Below are 16,846 nucleotides of genomic sequence, written 5' to 3'. Positions count from 1 at the left end.
AAAATTGTTTGTCCATTCCAAAACCAATGTCACAGTGTGACATGAAAAAAAAACATAATCACAGTAAAATGGTAAGCTTCCAAGTTTTGAAATGAGCCAATTTCTAAAAAACAAACTGTCTGTTAGTGCAAATGATGATTATATGCTGAACCCTGCAGCTAATTTTGATGGAGATGCTGCTTGACAGACATATACATAGATTATAGGATAGGCTGTTACTGCTCAGCACAGCCCAGGCCTCATTAAAGAGCTTCATGTTATGTGGTCGGGCTTGTTTGCCCTGCAGTTTACACACTAAACTCAGTTGCCAGGCGGTGAATGTTTCTAAAATGCAGATCAATACTCAACAGTGGAATAAATGAATTCTCATGGGAATTGTGGTCAGGAGCTGTGCCACTGACGTAGGACTGGTCTTTTGAGAAATGTAGGGCTGGACACGTGTTGAGTTGCTCTCCGCCCTGCGATTGCAGGTCAATAGAGAAAAGGCTGATGACAATTTGGGACACCACGCTGATTTAGCATGCATTCCTGTCACACAGTTAGTGTAATGCTTGTCACAGACGTTGACACTGCTGGTTTATCGTTTCCACTAGCAGAGACTCCACAGACAGAATGGGCTCCAGACACACAACTTGTGTGATGAAATTACCCTGCAAATGGCCCATACAAACCCAGGACTAGTTGTGGTTTTCTCTGCATTTGGTTGTTGTTTTTTTTTTTTTTTTTTTTTTTTTCTCCTTCTTCTTCTACTGGATGTCCATGTGTGATTGAGCAGAATTTTCCAGCTTTCCCAGCCTTGCTGAATAACCTGCCGTAATAAGACTAAAATACATAAGTGAAAGCACTTTTGCCATCAATATCTGTTTATGTTGCGTTGCCAAACCAGCTCTGACACCTTTCGTGACCGTGGGTAGTAAGCTTCAAGGGAAAGCAAGCAATTGTGTTAATCATAGATCTATTCAGGTTTAAATTTGGCAGCAAAATCAATACAGGAAAATATATAACAACTTCCAGAGTTCCGCAGCGCCCTTCCAAGCATAGTCTACAAATGAGAAAGTTTCTGTAAACCTTTAAAACAGTAGAGGGGTCAAGGTTGAAGTGGACAGGAAATTGCAAAGCACGCAAATAATGCATGAAGGTCAGAAAGGAAAATGTTGGTTGGAGTTTTTCAGTACGGCAATTTATATCTTGTTCTGACTGTCAAAGTCATTCATCATACAAGTCACAGTTTGCTACACTGTTAACCAGAGAAAACCCCAAATTTGTCTCAAGGCAATCATTTCTATATATAAAAGACAAATATATTCCCATCTTCTAATTGCTCTCATTGACTTCAGTTCAGTTTCATTCTACATCATAAACGCACTTAAATTGTGTACATAGAGTATGTCCTGAAGTAGTGTGACAGGGGGCAGAAGCAAAGGAGAAAAATTGTGACGTTAAAATGACATCCAGCCTTCTGAACTGTTGTGACATTCATCTGGCGAAGTGACTGTTGGTTTACTTTACTTATTTTCATCTGGTCAATATTAGGAAAGAGAAAATTTGGCCAGCTGACTGGTGAGGCAGGTAATTATTTGTTTTGAGATGGCTGTAATGTATGTACTGGCACTAAAACTGTGGCTTATGGGCTTGTTGAAAATACTTACGTCTGGTGCTGGTAAAATATCCCACGTTGGTCTAATACTGTTGTCAGATTGAATTTGGGTAAATATGTGTGAAAAGCCTCATTAAAGCCAGAAAATTAATACACTACTGAGTTTGGGTCTCAGTTTTAAGCTAAAGCAGACCAAAGGCCATAAGACACGATAGGCAAGGGAAAAAAGGGGTTTATAAGGTGAGGATGATTGTGTGTCTGTGCATGAGTGTGTGGTAACAGTAGATTATATTCAGAAATAACAATAATACTGATAATATCACTAAAGATAGGATGATAGTGCTTAATGTTATAGTAACAAACATTTTCTGATGGATACGTGTCCACAAACATAATAATAATGATGAGAATAAGAATAATCATACTACTAATAATGCAGGCAAGGGGCGCCCAGTCAAACCACCATTGCACGCACTGTTGTCAATGGGAAAAAGAAAGGAAGAAAACATAATTTTATTTCCTCTACAGTTCCACTCATTACAAGTCCTTCTGGGAAGAGGCATCAGTTAACCCAGAGCAAAGATCGTTTTAATTCCCGAGAGGGAAAATTGGACAAAAGCTTACACAATAGCTGCCAGTGTACTTAGTAACTGTGTCACAGTTACTTCACACTTCCATTCTGGTCAAAGTGATGTTTGAGGACGTTTCAGGAAACATGAAGGTCACACATTGGACAGCGCTGCTGTGTGTGTGTGTGTGTGTGTGTGTGTGTGTGTGTGTGTGTGTGTGTGTGTGTGTGTGTGTGTGTGTGTGTGTGTGTGTGTGTGTGTGTGTGTGTGTGTGTGTGTGTGTGTGTGTGTGTGTGTGTGTGTGTGTGAGACTCTCTAATCTTTCTGTCAGAGTTAAGCTCACATTAAATTGTATCATATTATTGCTCACCCCTCCACTAAGGAGAATCTCTTCTTTGTGCTGAGGAAGTGTTTGAATTTTCAGAAGAGGTATTTACATAAAAATTGTTAAGGATAATAGAAATTATCTATTTTCTCAGAGTCTTGCTTTAATTTCAGTCCATTATATCCTCTGACTTCTTTCCAAACTATATTGGAAGCCACAGTCTAAAGAGGCAGAAAAAAACAAAACAAACAAACCTGAGAGTGTATCCTCAGTGTGACAGACATGATTCAGTGCAGTTCCAATGACTTTCCATAAATTAGTCCCAAACAGCTTTGCTTTTTTTTCCCCCCACTTTGTCTCTGTGAGAACGCAGAGGAGGGAGAATGCCAGGAAATGTCATTTAGCCACTGTAGCTCTGTGAAACCTTCCACTAGCTCCTATTTAGGCAAGCTGTCTATTGAAGTGCTGAAATGCACGCAATGTGTGCAAAGCTTTGTGAGATGTGCACATATAAAAAATAAATCCCATGTCAAATTAAGCTTCAACCAGCAGTCAATTAGCTTAGCTTTGCATTAAAATTGGATGCAACGAGTAGCAGCTAGCTTGGGTGTTAGCATATCTGAAGCTATTTACCGTGGAGTGATTTGTTTGTTTAATCTTGCTAAGCTAAGCTGAATATCATTTTCACTTGCTGTATGTTGTAGAAATGCATCTTTGTTAAACAGTTTCTTAAACTTTGATTTATTAAGTTGGTAGCTGCAGTCTATAAAATCGACATTGACTGACACACAATTTAGCTGAACAGAATCTGGGAGAAATTTTCAAAACAAAAGACGATGCCAATTCGATTTTGTTGATCTCAGCCAGGCCTCTGTTTCTGTGTTGCTGCTTCTCATGATGTCATGAGTTGGTAGCTTAGTTGGAAGATGACAAATCCCACCCGCCATTTTCTCCAATGCTGTCCACAAAATCTAAATGTTTCCCAAGCCAGTGGAAAGAGTGCAAATGAAAACATAGTGGAGCAGTTTGAGTCACAGAATTTGATATTTTAGCTGTTCAATAATTTGGTGTAAGTGTTGACTTATTTGAAGCACACCTATTTCTTGCCCCATCGGCCAACATTTCAGCAGTGTGTTCCTGCATCTCAGCAATTCAACAAGTGAAGGGATCCTCCCAGCAGCTTAACAAGATGATGCTACACAAATTACAATAAACCAGGCTTATCCTCGAAGGAAGGGAAGGAAATGATTCAAGGCTATCATCAGTCTCAGCTGTGAGAAGTCGAACCTGTGACTATCAGCGAGTTGCTGGATATTAATACTAATCCCTGCGTTGAATTCGGCTCCTGGTGGCTTTTCTTTTTTTAATCTCAGCAGCAAAGCGCACCCTTGTTTAGATAATAGCAGAGATTCCAACCACAGCTCGGTAAACTCTTGGGGAAATGTGGAGAAACGCTCTATTGCACTTCAATCAGGATGGGAAATGTGAAACACATGAAGAGCTAAACTTTAGTCATTTCTCAATAATTTGTGGCCGGGGCGTCCCTACGTGGATGCACTCTCTTCTAACTAACTTTTTAAGTCGCTCTTTCATATTTTAAGAGGGAAAACCCTGCCACGGTGCAGAATTTAATTTGATGAGTTAATGTTGTTGATTTTATTTCATTCCAAGCCTTATTAATACTCCTTGGACAGGTAAAAGCTACTCCTTTGGCAAATCTACTTTATGTGGCTGCATTCTTTTGAGGCATGTTCTAGAAAAATCTCCTGCGCATGTTACAAAGACTTGTCTGAATCCACGGCTCAGCCCACACACTTTTTCCAGTGGTTTTTGGCCTTGGCAGACCTCTACCCACTACAGCTACATGCCAACGTCCAGACTCAGTCTAACATGAGAAGGTGATGTGCATAATTTGTTATATATGTATTGCTTAAAATCTGAAATATAAACACGGCAACAACGACAATCCTGCCGCCCTCAAAACCACTTAAAATAACAGCGGCGTTTAAGCCTTCTGGTTGCTCACATCTGATTAGGACATTTTGAATTTTTCTTTTTTTCTCCAGCTATACTTTTTCATGTCAAAATGGCTGAAGGCTTTCCATAAACACCGTTGAAAAATGCTAGGAAAATGAGGTTGTGGGTATAGAAGAGGCAGTTAGTATAATGAAAGCATGTTGTGGGAAATCAGAGCTTCACTTCTAGACTATCAAGAACCAGAATAGTCAAATGGCCCCACGACTCCACGGTTCAGTTTTTTGAAACCCATTTTTTCGGATTCATGTTATGATTTCTTCATGTTTCCTAATAAATTCTGACATTTATTTTCATGGTGACCAATAGATGGGTAGTAGGACGGATGCTTCCCCTCCCTCTCCTACTAAGTGTGTGAAGTATGACTTCACGGTACATTGACGCTGAGGGAGAAGGGTCACGGACTTCAGTCTAGACCCCCTCTTCACCCTTCTGCCTAAATCCGATGCTCGATTAGCGTTTCGATTTTGTGGGATTTTCAGTCGCGGTGCAGCTCTCACCAAAAAAATAACCCAAATACCTCAACGTCTGCTCTTGGTCCCTGTAAAAACATAGTTAAAGTGAGGAGATGTACGGCGCGGTCGATGCACTGTGTGCAGACACACTCTGTAATTGGAAGGATCAGTGGAAAGGGGAATTTGAGACAAGCCAGAGCAATTTGGGGGGATGACAAGATATTGTGAGGAGCTGAAGAGCGAATGGCAGCAGGTGAGAATGATTTGTCGGAGTTCAGCTTGTTATACTCCAGGGCTGCCTCTGCCCTACCTGCATTACCCGCACACGCGCACACGCGCACACACACACACACACACACACACACACACACACACACACACACACACACACACACACACACACACACACACACGGTTTTGTTGTACTTACAGCAGCCCTGAATGCATTGCACGTCATGAAACACATGCCATTGTGCATTTGGCCTTTTTCTTTCAAAGTGAAAAAAAAAATTGGACTTAAGTACATTGATGCTGCGAAGACGTAAATGAGGAAGTTGAAACATGCAACAGTTCGGCTGCGTTTTCTATATTTCGAGTGTGTCTGTATTCTATTAAGTCCATTGCACGTCCAAAAGCATTTTTTATCAATAACCAATGAGTGCACTTCATGGATAACGGAGAGTGTCGGCAGTTGGCGTATCCAGCCCTCTAACGTACGTGTTATCAAAGTGATAGTTTGATGTGTGGCTGTGTGGTCTTTTGGTTCAGAGTTTGGGTTTAGCCTAGCGATAATGATAACTGATTGTCTAACCTCCTCCAAATGAAGGAAAGGCCAGTGAACAGTTGGGCCACATTGAGCATGCTTTGTCTGAGAGCCAGTTTAAAGAAGCAGCCTGGAGCACCGCCACAGATGCTGAGTGATGAGCTGCTGCGTGACACAAAACACACTTTATCCATCCATTAAAAAATGCCCACATAAAAAGATAATATCAGTTGAAGTGGTTCTCGTTGCCTCATCATCCTCTTTCCTTTGGAACTACTTAATCATTTCACTGCACAAACATAACCACAGGGCACGCCGTATCGAATGTACGTACAGAACAAATCAACTTCAACTGGGTCAAACGGAGATAAAAGTACATGTGACTTTGTGTTCAGATCAGAAGATTCATTTCTGTATTTCCCTGTGAAAACGTACAGAATAATTGAACAAATAATTCCGTATTAGTTAAGTTATTTAGTATAACCTGAAATTTTAGGGCTCTTGCATCCTCGTAGGCTATGCAGACAATATTTACAGTGTAATAGAGCGAGAGAGCTGTCTGTCATGACAGCATTGGTGAATGAATACCGAGGCACACACTCAAATTCACATTATATCTGATGTCGGTAGTTTAACAATGCAAAGATTATCTTAGCTGGAGCGACTTGAAAGGACACAAATTCCAAAGTACTTGCAGAGAGCAATGAGTGAAATCCACACAAATACAGTGAATTACTTTATTTATATATATATTATATATTGTAGATACAAGTCGGACAAAGTGCATTGAACAAACACAATGTTTGCACCATGCAAGTCTGTGTATATTCTCATTCATCCAGGTCATAGTCATATCCGGCCAACAGCTGAATCGAAAACAACTGGACTTATATTTGACTCGTATATATTTGTTTGTATATTTGTATATTCGTCTCAGAAGACATTTCGCCTCTAATCCGAGGGGCTTAATCAATTCTCAACGCATCACGCAAATAATTGCAACAACTTCAGGTTATGTTAGTATGTGTCCCAGCAAAAAGTCGACCACTTAAGACTCAAAACAATCATCATACGCGCACGCGCGCACACACACACACACACACACACACACACACACACACACACAGTGCCCGTCTGTTGTCTACTCACATGAACTGTCATCCATCATGCGAGCTGGGATACAAGGACAGAGACGCGGGATCACCTGCCATAGCTCACCTCACCCTGGCTCCTGCGTCCCTCCCTCCTTCCTGTCTCCTCGTCGCCATGTCAACAGACCAAACAGGGCTACGACACACTGCCGCCAAACAACCTTCAGGTCTATGATATCATACCGGATTTCTTAAGTTGAAGGAGGTTGTTTCCAAGTAGCCTGCAGGATTAAGTAACATCTCAGACTAATTGAGCTGGGTGAATATTGTTTGAGCTCTTTGGCATTTGAAAACATTTTATAACGTTCTTTCTTTTTTTTTTTTAAGTAAACTTAAATCATTGCACATATGTTTCAGAGTTTATTAGACGTGTGTATCTTAATTTATTCAATGCTACATTTGCGGAGTGAATGCATTTCTAACTGTATGCACCACTCAAAATAAACGAGCAGAGCGCTGGAGCTATCATGGACCCAGCTGCATTTTTTTATTCAAATAAACTGAAAATCAACTAACTGCACCGACTTTACCTGCAATCACTTTGTTAGTGTAATTACTACTTGTTTCAACTGTCAAATATTTCATTTCACTTTAAGCACGCACGCACAAAGGTGAAGCAGTGTGTGGTGTTTCCCTGCTTGCCGGAGCCCTTCTTGTGAACCCTGCGCCACTGTTGAGGGAGATGTAATGGAGTTGATGTTGGCAGGCCATCATACAGGAACTCAGAGAGCTCTCTGTCTGCAATCATGGCTCGTCCAGCTGCAGCAGACAGCGCTGCTGCAGTTAAACACATCCTTTATCAACACTGCTCAAATGCATGGACCGAAATAAGGAGTAAAGATTCCCCCTTTTTTTCAGCTGTTTAAAAAGGTAAATAAGGCAGGAGAGACGGACGGACTGGTCCAGTCCTCGCAAAACATCATGGCTTTTTATTGCTGATTCATCCCGAGGAGGAAGACGGTGTGTTTTCATCTGGATTACACACCAGATGTAAACCGTGTTGTTTTTTTTTTTTAATCTTTGCAGTTTTGCTGTTGTGTCACTAACAGGGCTTTGACTGATGTGCGCTGATCAACCATTACATTATGATATTATCTTGTGTAGGTACCTCACTTGTTCCTGGTGCTATTAAAACTGCATAATCTGTGTTCTCAACTTCGTATCTCAGGGGCCATAATGTTATGGTTGATAGGTGCATGAAACATTTGGAATGCATGTGTATCGTAAAAAACACCTTACGTAATAAGAAAAGAAAAACACAGCTCAACACGCACACATTCCTTTTAGCTGTGAATTGCACGAAAAGTGAATTTAGAGCAAGAAAGCATGAGAAACAGAGTAAGAACAATGCATAGTTGACATCCTCGACGTATTGAAACCTATTTCTGCTTTCTTACTTTAAAAGCTAAAATTCCTATAATTTGTAGCTTTTTGACACTGAGAGAGGCAAATGTCTGATTCCTGCTGCTGCTGTTAACAAAGCTACCGTTAGTATTAAGAGCAGTTCATGTTCCAAAGATAAAACTTTGTGTTTTCCGCCCTTATGTCTTTTCTTAGTTATGTCACAAGGGAACTTGCTGTAGCTTCCAGTCTGTCCTGAGGATATAGAGGACATCAGAGGGCGTATTATAACCTCTTGGCAGCTGAATGCATTTCTTGTCCAGTCACAATCACAGATGGCAGCAAAAATTTGCAGATAGCCTCTTGATGTTCTTCGTGTTGTGATTTTTAATTCTTAGATGTTGCGAATGCAGATCAATAGTGAAGGCAGGGTCAGTGTCTTCTGCGCCGGGTCTATTTTAACATTTCCTGCTGAGATTTACTACATTCTATTTGTTCAAAACTCACTAGGCCTTAACCTGCTTCATATTCTGTGTTTTTTCTAACCCCTGCCGGCCCATTTGTCCACGTGACAAAAAGCACATTATTTAATTCACTTGGTAATTCATTATCTTAAGACCATTACTTGCAGTGTAGTTTTAGGTTTCAAAGTAAAACCACTTACTTGTTGCCTGAAAATCTGCTGATGTGTTTCAGGTAGCGATGTTTTTCTAAAATGGATGTGGAGTGTTTGGAAATGAAAATGTAAAAAGCTCGGTGAGTGTCGGCGCCAAGGAGCTGCACAGCTACTCCTATTCATAAAGAGTCCAGGAGAGCTCATTGATAAAAAACAGGCTGCACTGAATAAGGGGTGAGTGGAAGCGGATAAAAAGGAAATGATGAGGTCACTGAAAATGATTAAAGGGCATCTGAGTTTTTTTTTTTCTTTTTTTTATAGCTACTAAACAATTTATATCAATTGAGAACAAAGAAAGCATCACTGCTTAAAGGTCATCAACCAGCTCCGGATTTCGGCTTCATATATAAAGTAGAGTGAGTTTCTTATGTGGAAGGATGATCAAAAACAATGATTAAGGTCACAGGGCTCTGTAAAAAAAATAAAGAATCTATGCATTCAGTATGTTATGAATACAGGTAGGGGTGAAACACTGTGTTATTCTAGTCCCTCGCTGCCTGAAGTAACATCCACACAAAAACAATAATATGCCTGGAAATTGAACAAACTAGCAAAACTTTTATTGCACGCAAACATTTTGATATTACCTCTCCCTCAGAAAAGCAGCCTGTTCCACTCTGGCTCCCAGCTGACTCCTGCGTCGCACCCGTGTGTGGATTTGTGTGCAAGTACGTGTGTGTGTGTGTGTTGTGCGCTACATGGTGAAAAGCAGGACTGTTGATCTTGGTCTAAGATGCCAAACAGTTCTATAAAGGGACTTTTGAGGGTCCTGCCGGGCAACATGCCAGTCTGTCTGTGCCCTTGGGATGCCAAATTGTGCATTTTTGTGTGTGTGTGTGTGTGTCTGCCTTGGTGTGGGCTTGTGTGTTTGCCCTTGGGATGGCGCAACATGGAGGTAGATGATCCATCTGACTTAATGATGCTGCAGTGTGTCTTTTACTCCTCCCTTTTTCCTACTTGCCTTTTAAGTCTGCCAGTATAAAATTACCTAAATCTAAAAACATATGATTTGAGTCTTAAATTACATCTATTAATTCGACGTACTCAAAACATCTAACCTTGCCTTATTATCGACAGAGTAAAATCTCCTCAACTAAACTAACTAAATAAATGAAGTGATGCAGAAAAAGTCAGTCTTTTGTGCTGCATGTCATCCGGTCTGTCCCAGACACTGCGTCGTCGTTAAGAAGGAATTCAAAGCATGTACCTCTTCATATAGATCATACATGACAATAAAGGAGACAGGGACAGCTCATGACCTTTGACCTTTGAGACCATATTTATAGACGCCCCCCTGACAAGGCCTGTGTCACATTTTACAAAGATCATGTAGCAGAGGACAACAATCATTTTAATAAACTGTAGCTATTATGTCAAACTTTCCTCTGTCGTAGATAGCTATAGAAAGGTCAGAGGTCAGACAACGCAGGCCTAAATAAATCATCAGACCGCAGGTCATTTTAGCCGTTTCTGACGGAACAGGAGCATAAAATGAAAGGATAATGTGATCCCTCGAAAGAAGGCTTGGTTTCTCTTGTCTTCTACCACACTGGTGTTTCTCCTGCATTCACCGGGAGCTGTGGTCTTAACCGCTGACTGATGCTGTTTGGAGGAATTTGGACTGTTCACAGGTTGTTTTTTTTTTTTTTTTTTTTTTTCTTGAAACATTTAAAATTATTTTGTCTTCAAAGATGATAACAATAAAGCCAAAACAAAGAGCTTTAGGACAAACCTGCTATTTTCATTTAGAGACAACCCTCACATTAAATGTTTACCAGTTTAAGATATTCATTAGCTCGTTAAATCCTTTACAACCCTCCATCGAATGCTGCAGAAAATATATGAAAATGAAAAATAGTGGACAATTTACTGGAACCAAAGATGTAACTGGGTTGAAATGGAGATTAAAAGGAATGGAGTGACAAAATAGCTCAAAGATAATAACTAGACATGCATTAGCAAGCTGAAATAATTTTGAGAGCTAATTACCAAGACCAAGAACAGATTGCAGCATTAGAGGATGGATGCTAACTCGACAGCCCAGCTCAGAGTGCTAATGAACTTATGAACCGTGGGGCTTCAGCAAGTCCCGAAACAAGGCTGCATTTGAGCGGAACTGACGGTGACGTACTTCATCTTCACTTAGCGTAACGAACACTTGACTGAGTCCCTTGGGTCGGCTGTGAGGAAGGGGGTCAATGTTTACCAGTGTTTGCCCGTCAATCTGCACGGCTCCTGCAGGTTCCCCCTTACTCTGAACTCCCAGAATGCTTCGCTAAGCCAAACAGCCGAGGCCTACAGCTCAGGTTGTTGATGTTTACTCTGTCAGGACCCTGCCCCCTGTCCATGGCAACGCAGATACCATTTTGGAGATTTGGGGGAAAAATATTTTCCCAAGCAGACTGAGTCAGGGCAAAATAAACAGCTCGGTTTAGGGGTACACACGCCATCGAAAGAATCCCACCTCAGTCAAGGAACATTGCCATTTTTCTCAAATGAATGAGGAGGAGAAGGAGGTAAAGAGAGCTTACTTTATAATAAAAGTGGAAGTAATACAATTTTGGCAGACCCTTTTGGAACACTGATTCATTAACAGGCCAAATAATAATTTAGTTGAAAAGTTCATTAAGATAAAAGTCGGAACAGTTTTTTTATTGAAAGCTATTTAAATGACTTCTTTATAATGTAATCTGAAAACCTGCGTTTATTTCCAAGGGGTTATTTAACACAGTTACTGTAATTGGTGTCTATCTCAATAGATTATGAACATAAAGGGAGATACACTTATTCGTTGATAATTAGGCTGGTTACCGTTTTAAAGTAGTATTTGAACAGGTTCTGAGGAGAATGTCTCGTTTGTTTAATCTTAACTGTGAAAAATAGTGACCAAACAAAACCAATGAGACATCCCAGAAAGATTATTTAACAGGAGAGAACACAGAATGAAGACACAACCGGAGACGTGGATAAACTCAACAGCATTGAAAGGCAACAAGCCCAGCATCCCCATGGCAGGAGTCTTTGCCCCCTGCCGACATGCGGATGCTCCCAGGAAAGAACTATGAACAGACAGGACAGGATGATAGTGAAATCACTTTTTCTTGGCCAACGACCTAATGCTAGGCTAGGCTAACGGCATCTTGGGCTGGGGTTCATGGCTTTACTCAGATACAGTGTTGGCTGTCACTCGGACTGATGATAAATCTTAATCTTACGATCGATCGTATTTGTCCATTTGTGTATATGTCTGATGCTGCTGTAATCTGTAAATTTACACACTGAGGGAGAGAAAAAAGAAAGATCATCTCATTTAATCTTAGACATTTCCATGTGGATTTTTCAGAGGGCGGCTGCTGAAACTTCAAACTGTCTCTTACTCCATATTAAGGGCAATTTCCTGGTCTAATTTGTGCAGAAAGTTTCTGTCAATTTACTGAAACCACTTTTTTTTTTTTTCTTAGCATCTTCAATATAAAAAACAACTTAACCAAAGAAGTTGAGTATCCTGTAGGACTCGTACCCACGAATGAATGATACAGGCTGAGAACAGGTCATAAAGCAAACACCTCATGGGTTGAGGTCACAGGCTCACAGGCATTAATCACAGCTGTCCGACTAATGGCGACAGCAGCACTTGAGGCCAGGTTTGATCAGCAGAATCACATGTGACTGTTGTCCTGGGGAAGGTGTCTCCCTCAATAACTGTGTCTGAATGGCCTCTGTAGGATGAGCTGTCTTTCTCTCACACACACACACACACACACACTGACGCTTCTATTGAGGTGAGCATGACGCTGTGTTTGTGTTACTTTGGTTAAGTCTAGAAGATCCCTCTAGTTTAATACAAGCACTAAGTGGGGAAATAGTGTGACTTCAAGATCCACTGCCATTTTCTGGAGCTTCACTAGCTGACATTATGCTGATAAAAAAAAAACTGGTTAAAATAAAAAGAAAGATTATGATTTACCCTAAAACCCCCGAATTTTCAAACTGAATCAGTGTTTCCAAAAGTCTTTATTATGGACGCTTGACTCCAGACACTCAAAAGTAGCAGTTGCTGTCAGTCTGCTGTGATTACAGAAGATCCAAATAGCTGCGCTAAACAAATGCAGTTCAGAAATTATAAACAGACTACGGCCCCATGACGTTCTGCATTCGGCTGGGTTTCCCTTAGTTTCCAACTTTTGTCCTGTGCTTTGGAAAATTAGTAAATCAGCATCTATTCTGTTCCGTTCCTTCTTCTACTTCTCTTTTCTTCTAATCTCCTTGTCTCCTCTCTTATATCCTCTTTTTTTTTTTTTTTTTTTTTTTTAACCACAGTTTGAATCCTTCTCAGGCTCTCAGGCATTACTCCCAGCTCTTGCCTGGCTGAAATCCCGTCACTTTCCTCCTCTACCTGCAGGTCATTTCGCCCATGCCACGTCCAGAAAAAGGGATTTGGTTAAATAATATTTTGAACCGTACCCCTCCCCCTTCTCTTTTCCGTCCCACCCCTTGAGAAGTTTGAACCCCTCAATCCAAGAACAATTGGCCGCCGTGACAAAAGCAGAAGGAGGGAAAATGAAAGAAAATAAATTGACGGCGGAAAGATAACACACTTTGCAGATGTGGAGGTGGGGAGAAGATCAGCGAAGGTTTGTAATGGCAGAAATAAATCATGCTGCGCTTTTTCGTGTCAGTTCGCTGTTTAAATTTGAGTCTCTTTATATAAAGCTTGAAAAAAAGCTCGCATTTGTCCCGACTGTTAGTGACTGAGGGGTGATTGAGGGTGAAGAGGTGGTGTTGGGTTGCAGGTACAACAGTGCAGCTCATTTAATGAAGAAAAATAATGTTATCATGCAAAAATAAGAAGCTCAAACTGTGCGGTAGGCTTTGACAAATGGCAGTGACAAATGCTCACAAAACAAAGGCGGCTGGCGATGACAAGATGACTTAGACCATAGTGCAATGGTTTCCATCCTTTATGTAGTGTGTTTCATCTCTAGTTACAGAACTTTCGAGCTGTTTCGCTATGTTCCTATTAGGATCACATCCTTTGAAGGAGTGAGGCTCAATGCAGTAACATTGCTAAGCTGAAATACTTTATTTAAACCCTTATAGCGCTCATGCTTATAGAACCGCACGGGCAGTAGGATTAACAGTGAAAAGGTACACAGTGTTCATGAAAATGGACAAAGACAGGGTCTGAAAAGTGAAGTGAATGCTGAAGAGCATTCGGTTCAACACCACTGGTATTGAAAGTATTGAAATCTATGTGGAAATGGCTCTACTTCTCACTTGATTGATTAGCTCAGGAAACATTTCCCTGATTCGATACAACATGATGTCAATTTGCTAAACGATGGACCCATTTGGAGGAAAATGGTCCATAAAGCAGAGGATGGATTAAAGGGAGTGGCTAATGTTTAATTGTGATAGCAGACTGGACCACCCAATCAAAATAGAGTACAGAGCAGGTCAGATTCAGTCTTCACTCCTCTTCATTTCCACCTTCTCTTCCAAATATGGTTTCTTTTGGTTTCTCCGTTCTTGCATGGGTTTTCCTTCGGGTGCTCCAGTTTCCTCCCACCGTCCAGAGACATCATGTTTGACTTAACTGGTGACTCTAAGGCCCGAGTGTGAGTGGTTGTAGGTCTCTGTCTGTCTCTGTGTGTCGTCGGCCATGTGATGGACTGGCGACCTGTCCAGGGTGCACCCCACCCTCACCCAGAGTGAGCTGGGATTGGCTCCAGATGTATTCCAGGTGATACCTCATGAACTCATCCTGTTTGCCTATCTTTCTGTTCATTCTGTGAGGCACCTGCTGCTCCTTCCCCACCTCAAGTATGGTCACCAGAATATCACAATACACCTCCTGTTGGCCTGAGCACCAACATATGTTTAATCTATTCAGAATAAATTCACTTTTTACCTGAATTTCTCACACTATATCATTTGTCGATTAGTTTATCCTATCGTGATTGTTACTTTTCCCAATAAACATTTAAATATATATATATATATATATATATATATAAGAAATATAATGTCATGTTAACAGCAGACGGGTGCATTGATTCCAGTGCGTCTTTTTTTTTTTTTTTTTTTTCATTTTTAAATTTTTAAGGTTCCAGTAATATATCCCACTAACGCTGACCAAAGCTGCTTGAAAACAAGGTTTGAAAATATACGGCATGAATAGTAATCCATTCACCTCGCGAGGAAGAGAACCCATAAAACCTTAAAATAAATTGTAATGATGTGACATTGTTTTTATTTTCTTTTGAGGTGAATTAACCCCTTAACAGGCCTTCATGGAGAAAACCTACATCTCCTTCTCCTATTTGTGTACAGCAGTTAATGCAGTAATAAATCACCATCCAGACTCCCAGCGATCTTGAGTGTCTCTGTCCCCTGCTGCTGCTAACTCCGCTCTCATATCCCTTTACAGTTGTGTTCCTCCCACTTTAAAATTACCATGAAATGGCAGGTAATTTTTTATTACTTTCTGCTAACAAGCCGAGAGCTTGGCCGGCACAGCGGCCCATTTGGAAGTTAAAAAACAGCCCATGATTAATGATTGCTGCGACATGTCTGAGTGAACCAAATGGAGTGTGCATGTAAATGCTCCCCTGCCAAAGCCTTCACCCTCACACTTATTGTAATCATTACAGGGAGAAAAAATTAGTTGTGGGAAGGGGGGGGGGGGCTGTAATGGGTTAATTACACCACAATCGGTGGGTGTAGAAATGCAGACCTTTTTAATTATCTCCCTCCATCATTCGACACATTTCTATTATTTTCCTTCTTTCTCTCTGCACTCTGCTTTGACTGAGGTTCAGCGCCGTGAAGGAAAATAGGGGGATAATTGGGTTCATCCATCTCTCTCCCCTGTGGCCTTCCTCCCACCACTCACACTACCTCTTCCTCTCTCTCCAACTCCCACAACTTGTCTTAACTCCTTCTGTCTGTTTGTCTCTAAATACTCTTTGGCCGTTGCCAATGTTCTTCTTTAACCACTCTGCCTCTGCTTACATTCTATTCTCACACTCACGGGGTCTCCTGACCCAGTTTCCTCCTCCTTGTGATTTCAAACCAGCAGCATAAACATGTTGTGTCTTAATTCCTATACATTCTTTTAATGTCACTAAAATTAAATGTCTGTTTGTCTAGTTGGACTGCACGTGTATGGTGTGTTTCACATTTTTGTTTGTGAAATGCTTTCAAATGTATTATTTTTCACTGTAACTTTGCCGCTTACACTGCCTAAGCAGAGAAAGGGGGTGGAGTCTAAATGAAGCTGGTGGGATAACAGCTTTACAAACCAGTGGGTGAACTGGTTGAGCTGGCAGCCACCCACGGGAGCCAATAGGAGTGTCTGATGTAGAGAAGGGGGTCTAGATTTCACTAGCAAAGATGGTGGATGAGAAATGACCAATTAACAAAAGATAAGGCTACTCCGAATCTAACCTCATTTTATGAGATAACTGACCAAAATAAGACATGTCCCTCTGACTTCCCTACTCTCTCTCTCCACTCACTCGCCCCAACATGCTGTGTGTTCCTGCTCTGTCAGAATTTCTTCCATTTCTCCCTCCATTCACCCTCGCTCAGTTTGGGGTACGCGGGGGTGTGGGGGCAGATCTGTGTAATGTGACATGAGACGTGTGGCCCCATGACGCCCCTGGAGATTGCTCACACTCCCTCTAATGAAGCTAACTCGCACACACACACACAGGCTCTCCCTTCAAAAAGCCTCCTAGATATGATTTCTCGGCCCTTCGCAATCACACTGGACTGACAGTCACTCAAGCTTTTAATCTCTGCACATTAATGAAGTGTCCCGTCTAATTTCCCCATTTCTCTGATGATCAAGAGGTTGAGGAAGGACAGGGAACCGGTCCCAGAAGAAATCACCAGAAGCAGCTTAGCGTTAGATATTGAGGAGAGAAGACA

The sequence above is a fragment of the Echeneis naucrates genome, chromosome 19 (assembly GCF_900963305.1).
Source record: "Echeneis naucrates chromosome 19, fEcheNa1.1, whole genome shotgun sequence".
NCBI lineage: Eukaryota > Metazoa > Chordata > Actinopteri > Carangiformes > Echeneidae > Echeneis > Echeneis naucrates.
Note: the sequence above shows the minus strand (reverse complement) of the source record.